Source organism: Orcinus orca, chromosome 11, assembly GCF_937001465.1.
Source record: "Orcinus orca chromosome 11, mOrcOrc1.1, whole genome shotgun sequence".
NCBI classification, from domain to species: domain Eukaryota; kingdom Metazoa; phylum Chordata; class Mammalia; order Artiodactyla; family Delphinidae; genus Orcinus; species Orcinus orca.
The window spans coordinates 86,767,635-86,790,348 of NC_064569.1; positions in this window are offsets into that span (position 1 = coordinate 86,767,635).

Here is a 22,714-nt window from a genome sequence, read left to right on the forward strand (position 1 = left end):
CAGACATTCAGGAAGGGCAATCAGAGCAGCCGTCCAGGAAGAATTTATGAGTGCCCCCAACATGAGGAAAACAGCTATTTTTGTATGCATTCACTAAGCACTTTGTATTATTAAATCCCACGTATCTTCACAACATTCTTATGAGGTCAGCGCTACTATCACCACTTTACACACAAAGAAACTGATTGCTTTGACAATTTAAGTAAATAGCTCAAGGTCACACACTAATACTGGTGGCCCCAGGATTTAAAAATAGGTAAATGGTGAGCTGCTCAAACCCGACAGCTTTCCTAAAGGAGACCGGAGCTTGAGTCCAGCAAAATCAGCTGAGTCAGAGAGAAGCAGAATGGTATCTCAGGTCCAATGAGACAAGAGTTGAATCGGGCAACTGAGGCCCAGAATCTGGAGCTCTGAAAGGCAGCAGAGACAGCCACAGCAGGCCTGATCCTCGGCCAGATCTCCATTTATACAGCCTAATGGGTCAGGGAGAGATGCCGTGTTCTTCACCAAGGCACTGTAACCAGGGCAACATCGGCGATCTACACCTGGGCCCAGCCCTGAAGAGGCAGAGACCAAGGTGCTGAGAGGCCTCTTGGACCTTCTGGATGTCCAACCTGTCTTAACACATACCTGTCTTAAATTAGGCTTCATACCAACAGCATAAGATTAAGGTGGCTGGATGCTTGCATTAGAACAAGGCTGGGCATGAAGTCCAGACTGGTGTGCCCGGTCTCCACAAGGAATTGCAGCTCTCAAAGTCACATTATCCAAAGATGTTCTCTGTCTGTTTGCAGTAGCTGCTGTGATTCCTTAAGCATCTCTGTCCACATGACACCAGCTGGTGTGGAGGATATCAGCACTCAGGCTGGAGAAGAGAAGTCCTGCTGGGACCTAGCTCCTTCCTCCTGCTGGTGGAACAGCCTTACTTCCAGGCCACTGCGTATTATATCGCTGTGCACCGCACAACTCCAGGGGGAGCCATTCACACAGACTACAGTGGGAACGAGGCCCCTTGCAGCTGTGCCGTGCGCTGGCCCTGACTTCTTGCTAAATTCCGCAAAGCCAATTCCCATTCATCCTTCATGACTCAGCTCAAGTGTTCCCTCTTTGAACTCCCACTAAGCAATAATAATAATAGTAATAGTAACAGGAATGATAAGTAGCATTTACCTTGGCATCTAGGTACCTGCCAAGCATCTCACTAAGCACTTTACCTGCATCATCACTTGACATGGTTACCATTATCATCTGCATTTTATAAATGACAAAACTGAGGCTTTGAAAGCTTAAGTTACCTCCCCAAAGTTCCAGAGCAACTAAGTAACCAAGTTGGGATTCAAAAGAAGGCGGGCTAACTCCAGAGCTCCAGCACTCCCCGCCCCACTGCACCAGCCAAGCCCTCGTGTGCACCAATACCTGGAACCTACCCCTCTCATAGCACCTGTAATACCCTGATGCACCCACTCGTTTGCAATTTTCGTCCTCCAGGAGCCTGTGAGCTCCTTGAGAGAAGCGCTCCTGTCATATTAATTCTTATATCCCCTGGGTGTCTATTAAAGAGTTGGAACTCAATAAACCATTTGCTGAAAGCGTGCACGCAGATGTGGCTGACGGCCACTTGGTGTGGACCGTCTCTACTCCGCCTCTACTCCGGGCTCGGCCGCTCGGTTTACCTGGACACGAAGCACAGGATCTGATTCACACGAGATCAAGTGGAGCACAGCCTCTTCTCTCCTCGGCTTTCTGCCTGTGCGCCCAGCGGACGCTTCAGGCCTCTCAGGAGGATTGGAAAGGAGCTTCTACCCGTCCTTCCACCTTGCATTTCCACCTCCCAACGTGATGTGTCGAATTAGGGAGACCGAGAAAAGCTCGGAGCAGGTGTCCTTCATTCCCTTCCAATTCTCGACGTTTTCAGAGCAGCTGTCCCCACCCAGCACCCACCCCCAACACACATATCCTCCGCCTCTGCGTCTGCTGAGCCGAGTATAACCACAGGAGAAAACCTGCAGTTCTCTGCCTGCTTTGAACACCTGGGTAAGATTCACCCATAGATGAATCCAGACGTCTAGACTTCAGAAAACTGATTTCGCCTACGGGTCCCATCCAGCCTCAGTAGTAATAAAGCTGCTGAATGGGTGCCTACCATTCAGTTGCTTCCAAGTCTACGGTGGGCGGGAGTCGCAATTCAGAAACCCCAAGAGTTTCCCCCCAACGATAACCTGCCCAAAGTCAAACAGCTAGGAAGGAAAGTCATGTAGACGTGAGATCTGAATCCAGAGTAGAGCTTTTAACCACTGCTCTCCATTGCCGAGAAGGAGGAAGCTGAGACCCAAGGCGGTGAGTCAGGAGTCATGTCACGAAGGGTCTTCTGGAATGTGGAGGAAGTTTAGGTTTTATCCCAAGGACTATAGGAAGCTACACACGTTTCAAGCCAGGAGAGGAAACATTACCATCTGCAACAACCCTGCACCAGACCCCCACGGTTAAGACTTCGTGTTAGAGTTTTCTTCCCAAAGAAGAGAAAACAATACTGTTACTGCCTTTGAAAGCTATTCTTGACATGTGAGGCTGAGGTATGGGAGCGTTTATTATTGTTGTTTGTTCTTAAAGGAGAAACATATCCCAGCAAGTGGATTGTTTTGTCTTCAACTTCCTCATTCTTGAGAAGTCAGGCAGGTCAAAGCAGCAGCTCAGGAACATGTGTGGTCCACCTTGGCCTCTCAGATGAATCCAATTCCATTTCACCACCAATGAGCTATTTGACCTTGGCAAGTTACTTTGTCTCTCGGTGACTCCATCTCCTCACTGGTAAAATGGGGATAAAAACAGTATCCACTTTCAAGACATGGTAGGCAGAAGAATGGCCCCCACGGATGATCACAGGCTAATCCCCAGACCTGTGACTATATTACGTTACATGGCAAAAGGGAATTAACTTTCCAGGTGGAATTAAGTTTGCTAATCAGTTGACCTTAAGATAGGGAAATGACGCTGGATTATCCAGTGGGCCCAATGTCATCACAAGCGTCCTTAAAAGTGGAAGAGGGAGGGCTTCCCTGGTGACGCAGTGGTTGAGAGTCTGCCTGCCGATGCAGGGGACACGGGCTCGTGCCCCGGTCTGGGAAGATCCCACATGCCGCGGAGCGGCTGGGCCCATGAGCCATGGCCGCTGAGCCTGCACGTCCAGAGCCTGTGCTCTGCAACGGGAGAGGCCACAACAGTGAGAGGCCCGCGTACTGCAAAACAACAACAACAAAAAAAGTGGAAGAGGGAGACAGAAAAGTAGAGTCAGAGACAGAGATGACTGACTACAGAAGAATGGTCAGAGAGATGCAACACTGCTGGCTTTGAAGAGAGAAGAAGGGGCCATGAGCCAAGGGTGCCCTCTAGAAGCTGGACAGGCAAGGGAATGGACTCTCCTCTAGAGCCTCTAGAAAGCAATGCAGCCCTGCCTGCACCTTTATTTTTTTTAACTTATAAGCAATAGAAATTTATTTCTCACAATTCTGGAGGCTGAAAGTCTGAGATCAGGGTGCCAGCATGGTCAGGTGAAGACCTTCTTCTGAGCTGCAGACTTCTCTGTGGTATCTTCACATGGTGGAAGGGGTGAGGGAGCACTGTGGGGCCTTTTGTCAAAAGGGCACAAATTCCAATTATGAGTATTCCACCCTCATGACCTAATCACCTCTCAAAGACCCCACCTCTTAATACCATTGCTTTGCACATTAGGTTTTCAACATATAAATTTTGGAGGGTCATGAACATTCAGACCATACTAGCAAGTTTTCAGGATCTTCTCTTTTTCGTTGGTGTTCTGAAATTACAATAAAATATCTTACTTTTGATCTGTTTTTAATCCATCGTATATGGAATTTCTCTAATTCAAGAAAGACAAATTTTAGGTTATAAAGAAGCTACTGTGTATTTGTTTCATGAGTGACTTCATTCTTTAAAATCATTAATTTCTGATTATTTAATCGATACATGCTCAATATGCTCCTTGATTTTAATGAGACCCTTGCTGGACTTCTGACCTACAGAGCTGTAAGAGAATACATGTGTTGTTTTACACTACTAAGCTGTGATTTGTTACAGCAGCAAAAGAAAATGAATACACAAGGGTTAATAAATATAAAGTGCTTAAAATAGTGCTGGGCATTAGATAAGAGTTCAATAATCTCTCCTTATTTTATGGTGGTGATGAATTTGGTGGGTATCACTTCTTCAATTTATCAGTCCCACCACTTCTGTTCATTTTTGCATCAAGTCACATCACTCAAAGCTACGTCTCTTCCACTGACACCATGCTGAACTTTAGAGATTCAAAATGAAAAAGAATACTCTCTGGCCCCAGCTCTCTGGCTGGCCCCAAGGAGTTCGTAGTCTACAGGGAGAGCCGCCCTTGCAAACAAGTCATTTTTATACAAGGTGACAAGTTTTAACAGAAGAAAAATCTAAGAGCTTTGCTTTCTTGTGCTCCTGCTTCGTCTTTCCACAGAATTGCTGTTAAGGAAGATGTGTTGGCTAAGTGAGGATAAATCCTACCTGGCTTTCTCAAAATGTGAAGCAAAAGAAAATACCTGTGGTTTTCTGATGTGATGAATGTTTGTGTTTCATGGGGATTCGGTACTGTGTAGGAGAGCTGGAGCTCTCCCACAACCAGAACTCAGAGCTGAAATGGAAGTGATAAAAGAAATTTCCACATATTGCGGTATGGGGAAGTCGTTCTGGCTTATACGTGAGCTAACTTGAATTTGATGCTAACTAGAACAGCCTGTTTGTGGCTTATCAAACATACACTGTACATCTGCTTTAATTATTAAAGAAAAGGACGCATTGACCAGAAGTAAAGAATGTGCATGTTAAAAATAAAGATTAAATGCCTCCCTTCCTGGGACACCAAGGCTGGTACTCCTTCAATGCTAAGACTCCCTTCCCAGGTGCCATGGCCATACTGACTCGCTGTGTACATGAAGGAATGTATCCCTGAATTGTCTGATGTTCTTTGTTCTGACAAGACATAAAACTGTGCTGAAAACTGTGCTTCTCTGGAGCAGTTCCTCAGAGTTATCTGAGAGGCTGTCTCCCGGGCTACAGTCCTCAGTTTGGCTCAAATAAAACTCTCTTCTATTCCTATTATAGATTGTTTACTGATGATTTTCATTGACATTATCTTCAAGGAAAACTTTAAACTTTTTCCAACAAGTACATTTAGGAAGGTCAGGAAAGATTAAGAATGAACAAAATGGGTCAGGAGCCAGAAGACCTGCATGTTTCAATTATTTATTTTTAAGCACTGTTGCACCATTTCCTCCCCCAAATGCGGTATAATAAATAAGGAAAAATAGAACCTGGTGCAGGTTGTGCACTCACAATGGTGTGGGCAGAAAATGTTCAGAAGGAAAATAGATCAGGTTGGACTGGAATAGGCTTCATGGTGTCTTGAGCCACCTTGCACACATGGTTATATACCCATACACACATCCCTTACATACACACACATACACACTATGACCCTTGGTCCCCTCCTACATGGCTGATGTTTACAGCCTTGCGGGGGAGAGAAAAGCAAGCCAAGAGTGAAGAATGCCTTACGGCCATTAGTATTCATTCATTCATTCAACCAACACTCATTGAGCACCTACTTGGCACGTCAGGTACTGCTTAGGTGCTAGAGACAGACAGACAGACAAGACACAGTGCCTACCTCCATGTAGTAGGAGGGGCAAACAAGAAAGTTGGTGATCACAACACCAAGAGTCTGAGGCAAAAATAGCAGTGGGCACAGGTACAATACCACAAGAGCTCAAGATGAAAATACAAAACGATGTGAAGGGGCCAGAAAAAGTTCCCCAAGATGTTGAGCTTGGCCTGCCCTCGAAGGACGAAGATTTCGGATAACCAGTAGTCAGCCAGACCACAAGGAGAGGAGCCTGTGATTTGGTTGTATGATAAAATGATGTATGGTTGTCATCATTATTCTACCACAGTCTACACACACACAGGGCTCTATAAGCTTGAGTTTCTTGCTTACTGGTCAAGCCAGAACTTTGACCCCTATGCCAATACTGACCATCCTTCTAGGCCTAGCTCAAACCTCATTTCGTTCTAAGTCCCTTAGCAGTATTTTCTAAACGATTTACTGGGATATGACCTTCTCTGTCAAATATTATTCATCTTGCTTCTCCAACTGTTAAGAACAAAAGAATCATGCATTTTGGGGGTTCCTCTCTGTAGCCCCAAACCGCCCAGATGAGCACACACTGGGCTTGGAATGTTCTTCGGTTGAGTGGACCAGACAGGAGTTGGGTGAACCATTTTCGAGATGTTTAGCTTTCCTGTTAAGATACTTCCTACTGACCTCCAGCTCACCCTCATCTATCCTATTGTCAAACTCAAGAAACGACAAGACTCTGTCATCCAGAAAGTTCTAAAAGACAATGACAATGAGTGTTATGTCCTCACCACTGCAACTGTTTCATCATAAACGTCCTTAGCTTAATAAACATTGGGTAGCCTTTTCTGTGTCTTTCAGAGCATCACAGACAGTGTGATGCCTTAGAGTTGGGAAGTAGAAAACATGTCATTGAGTTCCCTTCTACAATCTCCTGGCTGTGATCATGGGCCAGCCAGGTACCATCTCTGAGCCTTACTCTTCTCAACCATAAAATGGGAAGAATGAAATAGCTACCACTTAGTCTTGTTGGTCGGATTAAAAGATAGAACGTTTGGGAAAGTTCTTTGAAATGCTAACGATACCAGTTGAGGTATTGTTCCTAGTCTCAAATTTAAGAACCCACCAGAGAGAGGGTGCCTTACAGAAGAGGCCCAGGCCATTGACCTTCCAGCCTGAGTTCAGCCTAATTAACATTCACCCAGAGAGCTTCTGAGACCGAAGAAAGGAAAGGGACAGAGGATGCGGGGAATGGGGTGGGCAAGGAACAGTTGGTGATGAAGAAAGAAAAATCTAATCTTTTGCTAATACCAAGGGCCCCAGCTTAAGAACATACAAGTAAACAGTGAAGCGTGGTGACCCGGGACCAGCTGGGGGACCTCTCAAACAAAAGCAGTTAACAATGCTGCTTTCGGCTCTGCAGCAATCCAGGGCCAGCTCGGGGCCGAGGCTGCTGCAAAGGAGCTGCGGTCCTGCTTGGAGACACAGCCTCACAGTCAAATGTCAACCCATCAATACCAAAGTGAGCAGAAAGGAGTCTAATACTTAGGGCCTTTGTTTCTTTGTTTTTCATTAATTAGTCTTTGTTCACCCATCTGAGCTGGAAAGAAATCTCTTCTGCAATCCTTTCAAAATCCAGCTCCCGCACATGTACCCACATTAGTGAAAACAGAATAAAATTTGTGGTTTGGGCTCATTGCCTTGGCCACGTGGTCAAATAGGGCTTTGAAAGGCTCTTTCTTTTTTTTTTTTTTTTTTACAAGTGTTTATTGAGTAACTGCTATTCATTCAACAAACGTGTAAAGAGTGCCTACTGCACTCCTGGCCCTGTGCTTGGTGTTAGAGACACAAAGATGAATAAAACCCAAACTGGGGACTCAATAAACGCAGTAAGGGAGGTCGGAGATCAGCGCCAGATAACATAGTGTCTGGTAGAAAGTGCTAGCTGCAGGAAGAGACATCCCGATGGCATGCTCCAGGATACTTCAAGGAGGAAAGAACGTTTCTCTTGGGCGGGATCAGGGAATGCTCTATTTCATGGTGCCTTCTGAGTGCTGAGCCATCCGTAGGTGCATTTCCCCACGTGTTTATCACATTAAAATAACAGCCAGCCGGTGCAGAAAGAACCTCCACTGGGTGTACCCAGCGCTGCTCTCAGCACTTGCCTCCGGTAACTGCCACGGTGCTTTTTCAGCGGAGGGCCTCTGATGAGCTCCGCTTTGCAAACGCAAATCTGAACCCGGTATAAAATAGGTAACTAATAAGAACCTATTGTGTAGCACAGGGAACTCCACTCAATACTCTGGAATGACCTATATGGGAAAAGAATCTAAAAAAGGGTGGATATATGTATCCATATAACTGATTCACTTTGCTGCCCAGCAAAAACTAACACAACGCTGTAAATCAACTCTACTCCAATAAAAATTAATTTAAACAAACAAAACAAAAAACTAAATCTGAAGCCAGGCAGCTGGCTCCAGAGCCCATGCTCTTGACCTTGGTGCTGGCTATGCAGCCTCCCTGACACCTGTCCACCTCTCCCCCCGGGGCCCTCAAAAGCAGTGTCTCACTGATCTCCGTGTCTTCAGAGCCCAGCGTGATTCCTGACATGAGGTGAGCCTCTGGAAGAGTGTCCTGGAACTGCTGAACTGAGCCCTTCGCAGCCAGATGCTGAGGTCCCCGCAGGTCTAGTGGAAGGGCCCGGCAGGTCTGGACAGCAGGGAGGCCAGTGCAGGGGCTGGGATGGGCTGGGCTGAGGAGAGGTGAAGACACCATCATCGACTTTCTTCAAAAAGCCCTGCTTGTGGCTTTTCGGAGGCCAGGAAGGAGGGCAGAGCTGGAACGGGGAAAAGGAGGCCCTGATCCTTCAGGACCCCGTGCACATGCTGCTTCCACTCTGAACGCAGACCTGCCCTCGGGTGCACTTTTGTGGCTCCGAGGGCAGGGTTTGGGCTTTAGATAATAATTGCCTAGATTTGCTTAGTAAACACAGGGCAACTGTAGGATAATTACATGTTCTTCCAGAGATGGTGCTCAGTAATTACTTTCAGTGGCCCCAAAGTATTATTTAACACATATTCTGGTTTATAAGACTGAAATAATGATGAATTTGCTTGGTAATTACACAGCACTTACCCACTACATATCCTGCCAGTAGCTGATACTTAGTCCATCATTAAGGGGCGAGCAGTTGCTCTGGTAAATAATAAGTTCTTCTTATTGCTGGTGCCTAGGCACATAAAGCATTATTAAAATGCCATTAGTGACATTTCTCCAAAGGGTGAATATACACAAGTCTACTTGAGAAGCTGACTTTCCTCAGGCTAAATGCCTTATTTTTATCCTTCTGACGGGAGTGACAGAAAGGAATCACCTCTGACTTGAATGTCCACTGACTGAAGATGTCTCCTGAATGAAACTGAGCAGATGAAGCAAGATTTACCCTGGTTTAGGGAATGGGAGGGGAGTCACCACTATTTTCAATATGAAGATTGCTATTTAACTCACCCAAATGGCAGTGCCCAGTTTAGGAGGAGCCCCAGGTCCGGTGCCACCACCCCTGGGGTGGGCTGGATCAGCACACTGAGTGCCAGGGCAAACCACAGCCTTTTAATGGGTCTCGTTGGCAGCATCCTCGAGGCTCCTCCTAGCATGGAGCCTGAGGGGCCCTTGGAAGGCCTGTGACTCTGGAAGAGGGGGGCACCCTGGTGTTCAGGCCACTCGGGGTACCCATGGGAGAGGAACCTACACACACTGGATACCGAACAAAGGAGATGCAAGCCCAGAACCAGCCTCTTTGTCCTTAAAAAGGGCTCTTGGGAAAGCTGCCTGACATATTTCATCCGGAAGGCAGTAATTTGGGGGGCCATGGCTCAGCTCTGAATGCTCTGGGCTCAGCCACTGGCATCGAGAGGAATCAACTCTTTGTAATCAATAGGGGGCTTAAAGAGGGTGGTCAACCATTATGGCTGGTGGGCAGGGTAGGGAATAGGCCTTCTGGAGCAAACAGAGCCCTCATTACCATTCCATTCCAACCCACCCCATTTCTGGAGGCAACAGTTCAACACCAAATATGAACTCAGTTCCAGATCCGAACTGCCAAGCCAAGTGGCCAGTTCCAGTGGCCTGTTTCTTCTATAATGGACTCCAGGTTTCTGACTTTGGCTGTAGAAGTGACTTTGGTTGCCACGGAAACCAATGGGGTGTAGCTGGGAAAAGCTTAGGGTTAAAGTCAAAAGACCTGCATTCAAATCCCAGGCCCGCTCTTTACTAGCTGGGCAATCTTTGGCAGTCACCTCTCTAAGCTTCAGTTTCTTTATCTATAAAACAATCTGCAAAAGACTGTAAATTCCATTAGGCTAGAAATCATACCTATTTCGTTCACTACTAAGTTCCCGTACCCAACCCAATGCCCAACACTTTCTAAATCTATGGTCACCATTTTTAATTGAATAAGACTGGGGAAGGGCATCACACATTTAATTTACAAAAATCCACCCATTTGCACTAAGTAAAAAACAGAGAGAACTAAAAACAACAACTTAAATAGGCCTGAAGATTCTGCTTCATAAATCCACTCAGGGCACGTGTGCCCCAGACTGATGCTAGAACCGAAGATGGGGAACTGCTCTTCCTCCCCTTCCTGGTTTTGAAACCTTGCTGTACTGAATGCATAAATCATTGTTAATAATTTAATATTGCACTTTGGAATATGTACATGCACTAAATAATATGCAATGTTATTATATCCATCCCACACAGTTCACAAGGATGACTGCATTTGGTTGTAATCACAAAGCCATTTAAACTCTACTTCATGGATGATTTATAGGAGTTTCCAGGGAGATTTTGATTATAACCAGTTTTGGTTTTTGGGTATTTTTGTTTGTCTGTTTGTTTGCTTTTGTCTCAGGCTTAACCTTGAGAAGCTTACCTCATAGCATTCGGGTTATCTCACAGGGTCACTGTGAGTGAGCCAGGAATGAAACATTGCGCGTGAGAAGCAGTGGACACAAATACCTGTTATCCTGTTCACTGCGCTCTCGGTATGGCTACTTAGCTTGGACAAGGTCAAGAGCCTTGATTACAACCCAGTCCTCCTGACTCCCAGACTGGACTGCTGGCATCCAAGTCACAATTTAACCCAACAAAAACCTGTTGAGTCATCATTAGGGCCTCAACAAAGTGCTCACCCCGTGTGATGGTACAGGAGAAATACAAGACACAGAGCACTGGCCAGCAAGACCTCACAAGTGCTCGGCCAGCCCCGAAGTATGGCAGATCTGGGCATCCTACCTGAACGTGGAGGCAGATACCAGGGAGCATGGGATGGGGGTGCACTCACCCATGCAAGCAGAGTTAACCTCCAGTCCTTGGCACTAAGGCCCATGTCTTCCCTGTTCTAAACTGCTCGTTAACTGTTGTAAATGTTTCCCTCAAGTCAAAGCTGCCGTGTTTCCATCTTATTTCACTGAGTTTCAAATAAGGAAATACGGTATGATTTCTAGCCCCCATATCCTACCCACATCCCACCACATGTCCTGTATTACCTAAGAAGACCCTACAATTCCATGGAAGAATATAGGAGGTATATACAAACCCATAGTCAACTGTAAAGTGTAACAATGACAAGAAAGGAGAATATGGACTGGGGTCCCCAGGAAAGCCTCCATGGGAAGGTCAGAGTTATAGAAAGGCCTGAGAATGAACTTGAGATTGAGAAGCAGGCTGTGAATTGTATGTCTGTTGATTTTCCCTGTCCTGTATCCATTCAACCTGCTTTTCATAATAGGATCCTGATTTCTTTTGGGGAAAGACCCTTCTCCCTGGCCTTAGGGATGAGCAAGGGACCCAGGCCTGAGAAATCATGGGAATCCCAGCCCCTTGATTACAGGGATTCATTCATTAGTGAACTGTGTACGTCTCAAGTTGGTCTAATCAGCCCCATCCCCAGGATTATTGGAAAAGAGACAATCTCTTTCTGTAGAATAACTAACCTATAGGACATAAGCCTGGAGCTGCCAAGTCAGCCCATCTAGTGCCTACCTGGACCTACAGCCAATGTAGAAGAAAGCATAGTTTAGACATGGAGAAATAGACTAAGACCGGCTCCTGGAAAAATCATCTGAACTTCTGGATCCCACTGTGCCTGATGTTGAAGTTAAATGGTCCTGGATTTTAAGTTACATTCCTCAATAACTTTAGCTTTCTGTGCAAGGCAAGTTGGATTGGGCTTCTCTTAATTGCAATGGAAAGAGTCCTAACAAATTAGATATTCATTTTAAAAAAAAAGGGATAAGAGAATAGCCACAGAGAATGGCATGAGCTAAAGGCAGGGATATAGGCCTTTGGGTGTCCCAACATATTCGTCAAGAGCCATACAAGATAAATAGCGGGAGGAGGCATATTATAAAAATGCCAAGTGGGGGCTTCCCTGGTGGTGCAGCGGTTGGGAGTCCGCCTGCTGGTGCAGGGGACACGGGTTCGTACCCCTGTCCGGGAGGATCCCACATGCCGCGGAGCGGCTGGGCCCGTGAGCCATGGCCACTGGGCCTGCGCGTCCGGAGCCTGTGCTCCGCAACGGGAGAGGCCACAGCAGTGAGAGGCCCGCGTACCGCAAAAAAAAAAAAAAAGCCAAGTGGTATAAAGAGGCCTTTGGACTTCTGAGAACCAAAATCCACAGCTGAAAGTAGGCAAATACATGCCTGGACCCAAAGGCAGCTCATGTACTGGCTGGTCCAGTTACATTCTCCTCATTCAGGGAAATCCCTACCGCATGCCAGATGTTGCACATCTGTGGTTAGCATTGTTCCTTTAAAGAATAACACAGATTCTTCTCCGGGCAAGCCACACATTTTCATTTCATCCTGTGGTCAGGAGGGAAACTGTGCTCCTTCAGACGAGTTTCAGCTGACAGACTGCTCTGGGGCACATCTTTCAGGGAAGCTGATTCATCTTCTCTGTCGGCTGCCTGTGAGGGATGCACACCTGTGTCCCAGGATGACGTCAGAGAGAAGGGAGACAAAAGACCACGTTGGGCTCCAGCTGCCTCTGCAGCCACTCTTACCGTGGAGCAGACACAAGTGCAGCCATGCCTGGTGGGCAGTCAACAATGGGGTTGTTTATGTTCAGCTCCTGGGACCCCCCCCACTGGGGGCTCTTCCTCTGAATTCTGTCCCAACTGGCGGCTTCGGTCGGGGGAGACTGGCTGACATCTGGGCTTGATTTGATCCCCTACTTACCCACCTCTCAGTCATCCACATGCTACATTTTTCAACCACAGCAGAATGCAAGCTGCTCAAAGATGCTTTGATGGTGGAGCCCCAAACGGGGATGGAGGTGCAGTCAAACCATGCCCACATTTAACTGATAAGAATTCTGCTCTGTGGGCTGGGTGAGAAAGAGAAAAAAGAGACTGAAAGTGAACAAGATAATGGATATGAGTGACTTGACCTTCCATCCCACTCCTAGGGCAGATGCTTTTTAGTGAGTGTGAGAAGGTGTACATGATCTGTGGTTCCCACAGTATGGCTCAGCTCCTGTGGGCCTCTCATTTCATGAACGTCTTGCCTTGCTGAGTATACTTGTCAAAATAAGTAGAGCGAGCTGCTCTAACAAACAATACCACATCTCAGAGGCAACACAAAACAGAGGCTAATTGCTTGCCCACAGTCACAGTGTGAGGTGGGTCTGGAGGTGCTCCTTGGTGACTGTCCTCTTAGCAGCGATTCAAGGATCCGGCATCTTCCATCTGTGACACTGCCATATGAAACACTGTGGAAGGGGCTGGAAGCTGCTGCATGTTGGACTCTGAGATGGAGATGAGAGTGCAGGACATTTAATACGAAGTGCTCTTGGGATTAATATTAATACATGCGGAAGGGAGAGAAGGATGTAAGCGTGGGCCGAGAGGGAAGCTGAGATGCAATGCAGCCCCCAAAATGTCTCCTCCAAGCCAATCGAGAGCTCTGGGACTGGGTGGCCTTTCAGAACTGTCTTGGGTTGGGGCAGGGTGGCTGTGCTGTTCAACCTCTGTGCTTAACAGTCACTGGATGTAGACGTGGACCATCTTCCAGAAGCACCCCCAGCAGCTGAGGAATTATGTTATTCATTGCTAAAGGGAGATCTGGGCGGCTCATCACAAAATCCACCACAAGGGGACTAGAGCAGGAGTCAGCAAACCTTTGGTAAAAGGCCACATAGTCTCTGTCACAACTACTCTTCTCTGCTGTTGTTGCATGAAAGCAGCCAGAAGCAATAGGTAAACAAATGAGTGTGACTATGTCCCAATAAAATTTTATTTACAAAAACAGGCTCACGGGACATAGATGATGGAAGTAATTAAGAGCCAGCTCTATCAATGACTTATTTCATTAATGACTTATTTCAATTTCATTGGCCAGAGCTCAGTACATGGCCCCAATGTAACTGCATAAAGTTAGGAGATGGAGTCTTTCTATGAGTCCCAAAAGAAAACAACTGGAATTTGTGAGCATCTAGCCAGACTCTGCCACAGTGTGACTCTTGAAAATCATTTCTTAAACATGAAACAGCCCTGAAATATAGCATACATTTCCTCATCTCTATTGCTAAATAAAGTATCTTACACTTTAAACTCAAAGGAGACTTGGGAGATTTTCAAGAGTACTTCTCACTGTGTGTGAATGTTGCTCCTTGCACTGACTTTGGAACCTAATCCCCATGTGAACTCTGACTCCACATCGTGTGAAAGGGTGAAGAACAAGAGTGCTAAATTAAGAGTTTGGGATATACACACTACTATATATCAAATAGATAAATAACAAGGACCTACTGTATAGCACAGAGAACTATACTCAATATTTTATAATAACCTATAAGGGAAAAGAATCTGAAAAAAAAAGAGAAAAAATATATGTATAACTGAGTCACTTTGCTGTGCACCTGAAACTAACACAACACTGTAAATCAATGAGACTTCAATTTAAAAAAACAAAACAAAACAAAAGTGAGGAGTCAGACAGACCTGGGTCTAGAGCTCAGTTCTGCCATTTACCAGCCCTAGTAACTGGTCACATTTCCTTCCTGATCCTCAGTTTCTTCTTTTCTAAAATGAGATGCTAATAGTGCCTACTTCATGTGGGTTTTGCAAGGCTGAAAATGCTGCTATATACCTAAAGCACCTAGCAGTTGGCACATAGAAAGCACTCAATAAATGCCAAAGATTATCAATTCTTTATTAAGAGAAGGAGCCTATAATAGAGGTGATCAAAGCCTGCTGGGGTGGCCCAATGCATTCCTCCATCTCCTGGACCTTGATTACATCTTCTATGAGATGATCAGAGAGTTCCCCTCGGCCTGTGGGGTCGGGATGAGTAAGAATTTCTGTGACGCTTGTAATTAAAAATAAATAGAAAATGATAGTAATACTTACCTGACAGCGTTGTTGGGAAGATAAAGTTTATGTCAATAAAAATGTGTTGAGAGCAGAAATATGCCAGGCAGTACAGTAGATTCTAGGGAAACAAATATGAATAAGATATTGTATTGGTTATCGATTGCCCCAGAGCTTAATGATTTAAAACAACAATAATTTTATGGCTCACGGTTCTGTGGGTTGGCCAGGTGGTTCTTCTGCTGGTTTCAGTGGGGCTCACTCACGCAGCTGCAGTCACCTGGTGGCTTGGCTGTGGAGTGCTCAGCTGGGACAGCTGGGAAGGCTGTCTTCCATGAGAACAAGCACAAGAATGTACCAATCCTATGTCTGCATCGTGATTGCCAGCATCCCATTGGCCACAGCAAGTCACATGGTGAAGTCCAGCATCAGTGTGGAAGGGGACCACACAAGGGCGTGGCATGGATACCAGAAGGAGAAATTCCTTCAGGGCCATTATTATAACAACTTACCCCAAATATCTTTTATGCCCTTAAGAAAGCTGTCATCTTGCCTGCACCAGATGTATCACTTTCCACAGCCCACCTTCCCTGGTATCTCCCAAGGAAACATTGAGAAGAGAATCACCCAGTGAGCCTGCATAAAATTGCATAAGTCTGACTTTCCACCCAGACCATTAGGCATTATTATATCCATCTCACATCATTAGATCACTCCTATTCAGATCCCGATGGTCAGAACCCAGTCACATGACCCCAATATAACTGCAAAGGAGGCTGGGAAATGTAGTCTTCCAACAAGTTCTAAAACTGAGAAATGGCTCGACCCTCACAGAGTCTCTTACACTTATGTTACTTCTGCCTCCACAGGGCCCCTCACACTCTGGGAAGCTCACAGTGAGATCCTCCTTTGCCCTTTGGCTTGACTTGGCTGACAGTGGAGCAATGGAGGGGAGATGGTATAATCTGTGGGGCTTGGACTGCTGGCCTGAAGTAGGAGAGGATGGCTCAGGAACATCCAGACATTAGCCCGTAGTCTCAAAGTCCTGGGCATAAGCCGCTTAAATGGACACTGGGTGGTCCGTGCAGCCCTGTAGAGTGTGCCTCTACTTACCTTCCAGGAAGACAATGTAGGTTGGGCAATGGTCTGCTTTTCTAGCAAGGCAGCATTTGGTGAGTTGTTCCTCGTCAACACCAGGAGTCAACTAGGACTCCTCCCAGCACACGAAGGACAAAGCCTCACCCCTCCCTCTCAGGCCTTGGGGTGAGCCCCAGGTCTCCAGGAAGTGTCCCACATGGGGCTTCTTCTCCCCCTGTCCCCTACTTCTCTTGTCTCTCCTTGATCCTTCAATCCTCTCTTTAAGCCCTTCCCTAGATGGTATCTCTGCTCTGATTTTTTTCTAGACACGCCAACCCTCCTTAAAGGTTGGGTGGTGGGGACATCTCAGAAAGAAGGTTGAATTGAAGGAGCTGAAGGAAAGCAGGACCATGGGGAGACCACCAGGCTAATAAGACTCAGGGGACAGATAGAAAAGATACTTAATTGGTAGAACCAGTAGAACTTGATGATGTGGGGCTAAAATGTGGGCCTCATTGGGCTTCCCTGGTGGCGCAGTGGTTGAGAGTCCGCCTGCCGATGCAGGGGACACGGGTTCGTGCCCCGGTCCGGGAAGATCCCACATGCCGCGGAGTGGCTGGGCCCGTGAGCCATGGCCGCTGAGCCTGCGCGTCCGGAGCCTGTGCTCCGCAGCGGGAGAGGCCACAGCGGTGAGAGGCCCGCGTACCGCAAAAAAAAAAAAAAAAAAAAAAAATGTGGGCCTCCTGTTCAAAGTGCAGAAGTGCCCTTAAAGGTGTTAAAATATTAAATTTTTTCTTTCTTCCACAGTCTCTCTTGTAACTTTTCATGGTCCTTTTTCTTTGCTATTTAATGTCATTCTAAGTAAAGAAAAATTAAAATTTTACAATTATTAGCACAAATTTTTTACCATTCATCTTTATCTTGTGCAATGTCTGTTTTAAATGCAAATATAAGAGCACTTAACTCATACACAGAATCATCAAAAGTGCACAATTCTTGTTTCAGAGCTCTTGCATGCCTATGTATTTTGTTTTTGCCAGAAGAGCAGAAAATCTGCACAAAGCTAACCCAATTGTTTTCATTTCTTAGTAATACATGCACATCCAGCAAGAATGATGAGGAAGGAAGGAAGAAAGGAAAGGAAAAGGAATTACAGGTTGCCCTATGTTTCCCTTTCCTTCCCTATCTTCATTTTCAGCCTAAGCAAGGGTATGATAGGGTTCCTTGGTTGTTTGTTTCTTAGAACACCACTGTCTTCTTTCTGTGTTCCAAGAACATTCTGTCTAAAATGGAAAGCATGGCCTCTTGGGGTGGTCAGTGCCCCTACTTAGCCGTCCATAGACATAACACACTTATCTTATACACTGGTTCCCCCTTATCCGTGGTTTCTCTTTCCACAGTTTCAGTGACCTGTGGTCAACCGAGGTCTGAAAATATTATATGGAAAATTCCAGAAATATATAACTCATAAGTTTTAAATTGCACGCCATTCTAAGCTGTGTGATGAAATCTCACACTATCCTGTCCATCCCATCTGGGATATGAATCATCCCTTCGTCCAGCGTATCCCGCCCGTTAGCTGGTTGGTCACTCAGTAACCATCTAGGTTATCAGATCAACTGTCAAGGTAACGCAGTGCCCTTATTTTGCTTAATAATGGTCCCCAAAGGACAAGAGTTGTGATGCTGGCAGTTCAGATCTGCCAAAGAGAAGCCATAAAAGTGCTTCCTTAAAGTTCTCAACTTAATAAGGAAAGAAAAAATCATAAGCCTAGGTTGCTAAGATCTACTGTAAGAACGAATCTTCTATCTGTGAAATTGTGAAGAAGGAAAAAGACATTTATGCTAGTTTTGCTGTTGCACCTCAAACTGCCAAAGTTACGACCACAGTGCATAAGTGCTTAGTTGAGATGGAAAAGGCATTAAATTTGTACAAGATATTTTGAGAGACCACATTCACATACCTTTTATTATGGTGTATTGTTATAATTGTTCTAATTTGTTAGTAGCTATTGTTGTTAATCTCTTCCTGTGCCTACTTATAAATTGAACTTTATCATAGGTAGGTATGTATAAGGAAAAGCAGTATTTATGGGGTTTGGTACTATCTGCGGTTTCCGGCATCCTTTGGGGGTCTTGGAACATGTCCGCCACAGATAAGGGGTACTACTCTATTTATCTGGAGTCTCACTGAACCCCTCCACATCATGAGTCCACTGAAATTTGTGCTCAGGACATCACAAATACTACATGTGAATGGGGCAGCGAGGGCCGGCAGACACGTGTATTAGGCACGTTTCTTCGGCTCACACACACGCTCCATTGTCCAATCAAATTTCACACACAAAACTCAAGTTCAAATGTTTAAACATTTCAAGATGGCAATTAAATCAAGCCCAGGGCCCTTCCTCTGAGTGCAGGGCCCCTCACATGCCCATGCAGCTGAAATAGCCGTTTGGAATTTTCACAGTCATCTCCAGCTAAACACATCCCAAACTGATGTCTTCAACTACCCACCACCACCAACATCAGATATTCTCCGCGTCTCCTCCTCTGCCTCTTGGTAAATTGTTCTTGCTGACATCACACACCTGTGGACACCTCTCTTCCTCACCACCAGCCCCTCGCCTCCACCACCTCCAAGCCACTGCCAAACCCTGAGGATTTTCAGCTCCAAAATATCTCCCCAATCTGTCCCCTTTTACTTATCTCCACGACTTGGTGTGTAAGCCACCATCAACGCTTGTCTGCACAATTGTAATAGCCTCTTACTTGGTCTTCCGGCTTCCAGTTTCACCCCTCATGCTCCGTTCTCCACAGAGTTTTTGGATCAACCTAAAATGTAAAGACTCCGTTCAACCCCTGCTACTGAAATCCTTTCATGAACAGGGTCCTTCTGACCCTTCAGATCTGAGCTCGAATGTTACTTCCTCACAGAGGCCTTCCTGGGGCCCCCAGTACAAAGCTGGCCCGCCCCATACCCAGCCCATTCTTCCCTCTCCGAGAGCCAGTTCTTTTCCTTTGCCACACGTATCACCACTTGAAACTATATATTTGGGGGTGTTTCTTGAGCTGGAGTATACATTCAAAGACAAAGACTCTGTTTCATTCACCACACTATTTACCCAGCAACTAGCACAGTGCTTGGTCCTTGGTGGGCACTCGATTTTTTTTAAAGAAATGAATAAAGGGATTTATGAGGTGAAGAAGAAGGAAGGGTCTAGGCTAACACCAGGGTCTCTGGCTGACATGACAGGGGCCAGTGGTGGCACACAGAGGGAGGGGCAGTTCTGCGGGGAAAATCATGAGTTTGGAAAGAGAACGAGGTGATGCACGTGGGCTTGCTTTGTGAGCTACAGACCTTATAAACGTGCAATAGTAACAGAAGCCAAGTCGAGCTAGTGTGAGCTGAGGTCACAAATCCTCAAGACCAGCACACTTGAAGAGGGAATGAAATAATTATGCTTGGATCACAGGCATAAACCAGTACTGGTCAGCCAACAGGACACTTGGTCACCCTAGGAATAGATTATATAGACATAAAGACAAATGTAGACACATATAGGCTGTGTCACAAGGCCCAAGAGCAAGAGTGCAGGGGCACCTCAGATCATTCTAGAACTGATAATTAGAAAGTGCTTGGGAAAAAGGCAGTTTCCTCTCTCTCTCTCTCTCTCTCTCATTCTCTCTCTCCCCCCCCCCATCATTTCCAGTTCCAACTTCCCAGGGAAAAGCTCTAACTGGCCCAGCTTGGGTGGTGCCAGTGCCCTCCAGTTCACTCTACTGGGACCAGGAAACAGGAGACTGCTTCACAGACGTGGTTTCCAGGTAGTACATGAAGCTGGGCAGACTCTCAAAAGTGATTAACCACAAAATATAAATAACGTTATGGTATTCCAGCTCAGCTGGCAAGGTGTGATGTCACATCAAATAAGTGGCAGAGTCAGATATTGTCCAAAAGCTCCTAGCAGGGAAAGATAGTCAGGGAAGACTTCCTGGAAGAGGTGATCCTTGAGAGATTGGGAGAGTTTGGATGGAAGCAGAGGAACCAGAGAAATTTCAGGAGACGGGAACGGCATGCACAAAGACCAGGAAGCAGGATAAATGATCATTCGTAAATTGGTCATTCTCATTTGTCTTTTGCTATTCCCCTATTTAGCCTCATGGTTTGTTATTGTGAAGTCATGTGTGGTTTTTTTGGTAATAATTTGTTTGAGGACTTGCAACCTTGCTCCCCGTCATCCTCTTGCTCCTCGTAGGTGGGCAGCAGTGAGCAGCTGGCCATAACTGGCATCGTCTACAGGGTCCAGGCTGTAGGATTGACGAATAAGTGAAGCCATTTTATGAGAAGCCATTTTTTTACCAAAATTTCTGTAACAGAGCTTTCCTAATCATGCATTAGTGGGTCGACCAGTGTTTTCTGTTTGTTTGTTTGTTTTGCTGTGCGCGGGCCTCTCACTCTTGTGGCCTCTCCCGTTGTGGAGCACAGGCTCCGGACGCGCAGGCTCAGCGGCCATGGTTCACGGGCCCAGCCGCTCCGTGGCATGTGGGATCTTCCCGGACCAGGGCACGAACCCATGTCCGCATTGGCAGGCAGACTCTCAACCACTGCGCCACCAGGGAAGCCCTTGGTTTTTTTTTTTTTTAGTGATTTAATACAGCAGAATAGTACATATTAGAATTTATTGCAGGAAGGAAGGGTAAATATCGCTTCACGAAACTGTTTCAGTCACATTTACATGGATGCGTGGGTCATGGTCAAAAATATTTCAGAACATTGAGTCACACTCTCCTTTTATTAACTTCTACTCCTGAGGAATGGCTTTATGGGAGAGAGTATGGAGGTCAATGATGTTTACTGGGTGCTCTCCTAAGATTTCAAATGCGATGGAAGGGAATCCTCCGGCTTTGGGGTTTTGTGCTTTAAAGAGCTGCAGATATGTATGTCATGCTCAATTATAAAGTGCTTCTCTTCCCTTCCTCTCCTTCTCCACTCCCATCCTCCTTCTATCCATGAATAGGTCCATGGACATGGAGCTGACAAAAGAGGAAGGGCACAGGCTGATACGTAACAGCGACGCGTGGCACGGACAAGAATTTGCAGCTCATCAGCCTTAGGGTGGGTCCCTCTGAAGGGCAGCTCATGGAAATGCCTTACTAGTGACTGGTCATGACCCTGGGACTGTCTCGCTAAGATACAAAACGACCAGACTTCCCTCCCATCCACGAACAGATAACCCAAGTCTTCAGACGGCCATGCCAGGCATTCAGGTTCACCAGGTTGCTCAGAGTGGACCAGCCCCTGAGGAGCACGCTAAGCAAATCCCCAGGGGTCCAGCTACAAGGTCAAGATGTTAAGAGCCCACAGATTCTGCCCTACTCTTCCCCACCCACGGAAAAGTGCAGCCTTTGGGTCCCCGCACAGGCCACTGAGCAAAAGCCCATTTGACCCGTGAGCCAAGGCTTGCTTACTGCACTGTGGGAGGCCAGTTTCCTTTCCCCCAAGAATCCAACATTGAGTTTCCCAGTCGCTCTCCTCCTTATACATTCCAGCTGTTTCCGGCAGCCGCCTGCGGGGTGAGAGCAGTGGGCTGGGAAACCTGCCTCCAAGACCAGCCTCCAGCACTCTCCAGCCACAGCTCGGCTACAAATCCTCTGTCCTCCTGGAGCTCTGTTTCTTCATCTGCAAAATGGGAGAACCCTTCCTGGGCTGCCCTGCAGGGCTGTGGACGGGATCAGGTGGCACGATTGCCACTTCCCCTTCTGGAAGCCTAAGGTAGTGGGCATACAATAAGCCACTGTCCCTGATTGCAGTCTGGTGGGAGTCAGAGGGGCAGGGAGAAGGGAGAGGCCGGGGTTGATGCTCAGACGAAATGCTGACCCAGGGACACCTTCATTGTACTTGGCCCTTGGACCACCCACAACTTTCCCAGCAATCTTGCCTCACCTTAAAACCACCCAGCAAGAAAAGGGGGGAAACTACTTCCCTCAGTAAAGCCCTCGGGTCCTCCTTCTGAAACCAGAGCTTCGGGGAGAGCAGCGAGTGAGTGGAGACCCAGTGTTTAGTCTGTGGCAGTTCATGTGCATAGGACCACTCAGGAGGGTCTAGCTGAGCTACCAAGGCCACTCGGAGGAGTCTGTCTGGGATGGAGGCTCATTCGAAGGGCAGCTGAGCCCAGGACAACTGAGGCTGAGGTGAGATGCTGGTCCGGAGTGAGTGAGGACGGAAAGGTTTAACAGGCTGTCCTCAGTGTGCAAGCTGGGGTCAGGATGGGATGGGCTGCGGTCAACCGGATGGGCTTCCAGGTGGAGGCTTCTGGAGAAATGTGAGGCGTTTTGGCAATCTGAGAGCTTCTTCCGCAGTAGATCCCTGAAAGGGAATGTAAACAGCATGTGGTCTCCTCGGGGCCCCGTGCGTGACTAAAGCTGGGAAGGGAAGAGCCCGGACCCACCTCCCACTTCCGTCAGGCTCCCCACCTTGAACCCTGGGACAAGCCAGCAACGGTACCCCCGCGTCTCAGCCCCTCCAGAGGTGGAAAGTATAACAGGAGAAACATCTGCCTCTCTTCATGGGAGTAAAATGGCCTC